The sequence below is a fragment of the Diachasma alloeum genome, unplaced genomic scaffold (assembly GCF_001412515.2).
Source record: "Diachasma alloeum isolate Michigan unplaced genomic scaffold, Dall2.0 Dall_scaffold_00366, whole genome shotgun sequence".
Lineage (NCBI taxonomy): Eukaryota > Metazoa > Arthropoda > Insecta > Hymenoptera > Braconidae > Diachasma > Diachasma alloeum.
The window spans coordinates 564,059-565,737 of NW_021680505.1; the positions used below are offsets into that span (position 1 = coordinate 564,059).

At 41.8% G+C, this 1,679-nt stretch overlaps 1 long non-coding RNA gene across 1 annotated transcript; it reads left to right on the forward strand.

Moving 5' to 3' along the window:
• Positions 1–1,277: 1,277 nt before the first annotated feature.
• LOC107041504 lies at positions 1,278–1,589 on the forward strand. Its single transcript, XR_001461071.1, has 2 exons — positions 1,278–1,392; positions 1,545–1,589. It is a non-coding gene; the product is annotated as an uncharacterized LOC107041504 (long non-coding RNA).
• Positions 1,590–1,679: the final 90 nt, after the last annotated feature.

Consider the following 1,679-nt stretch of genomic DNA (forward strand, 5'->3'; position numbering starts at 1 on the left):
ATTATTTCAAAATCAACATATGCTCCATCTTTTTCCAACNAACCAGATTTGCGATCCATAATGACATCCCAGGCAATAATATGCTATTTCTTATTCTCAGGGCGATCTNCATCTTTTTCCAACTCATTTCCCACCCTTTTTTAAGAGTTTTCTTTTTTTTGAGAATTTTGTTGAAAAAAAAAAATTTTTTTTTTTTTTTTTTTTTTGAAGATTTCTCGGAAGAGGGATATTTTTTTCCATTTTTTCTGATGGCGGAGGATTCTTTTTCCGATTCTATCTTCTCATAATTATTCTATCCCCAACTATCGAGTCATTTTAAATATTCCCCATTTGGGTTTGAATGTATCAACGTTTAATTATTTGTTCCCCCCTAAAATCCCCCCTGACACAGATACTGCACTTGGTGTTAGGCCAATAGCTTCCGGTTGTACCCGGTGAGCCTTCTGCTCGCGGGACGCCGAGATTTTTATTCTAGTTTAAACGATTTTGTGTAAATTAATTTCTAAGTGTGAGTGTTAGTGATTCGCTTTCCCTGTCTATGCCTTCTGCACAGCGGGGCACTGCTTTAAAGACTTAATTATGGAGCTCTAAAAACAAAAAAGAAAGACTATTAGACTTTAAGATATTTATTTATTTATTATTGTGCTGTGTCCAAGTGAATTGGCGAATTGCCCTTTCTATTCTCCTAACTAAAAAGCCGAGAACGATCGAGGAGCGACGGCAACCGTCTGGACCCGGGGTGAGTGTTACTAGTGCCTTGACCCTCGCCATTCTGATGGCAGTGCCCGATTATCTATTCTCTAAAATAATATCTTTGGCCTCCCCCCCTTATTAGTCACACTAACTGATATAATTATCCCCATTTCTCGTCGCTGGCGGCAGGCGGGTGCCCCGTTCTTTTTTTCCTTTTCCCTCGACTATTTCCCCCGAGGCAAGCGCCTCGGCTTTCTTCCCTTGCATTGGAGTATAACGGACCAGTGGATTCGCTAACTGTTGTGCAAGACGCCGCCGCTGTCCAATCACAGCGTTCGACAGGTGCGACCCCAAGCAAGTGGCTTGGGTTTGGACAACCGTTTCACTCGTTTCCCTCCTAACATCCATCCCCAGAAGGGTTTTACCCCGCTCCCCCCTCCCCCCGTGAGCCTAACGCGGCGTGGGCTCGCGGTTTTCCCTTGCAATACAGTCTGGGTGAAGTGAGACGGTTCATTTTCATTCCCCCGGACTGAGGAGCAATTATTCCTCNACTGCAACACACGCAGTGGCACTGGACAAGAAAATCTTGATCCCAGTGAATGGAGTTCTTAATGGAATTTTATTGCTGTTCTCCGTTTACTACGTTTTCAGAGTTCTGTACCCAGACACACTCTCCCGTACTTTGGAATTCATTCAGAGGTATTTTTTCAAAGAAATATATGTAGATACGAATCATATTTAGAGAAATAATAATTCATAATTGTTGAGTCATTCGGAAATTCCTGATTCATCTTGTCGTTATTGCCAAAATGCTTATTTCACAATATAAAATATGAAATTCTACATTCCAGATGTTTGCTCAGAATGAATCCCAAAACTGGACACAAGAGAGCATCGAAAAAACAGAAGGCGACGCCTTTTGACCTGAAAGTCAAGAAATTCATCGATGGACTCCAGCAATATGTAGAACATCCCTAAAAGCATGA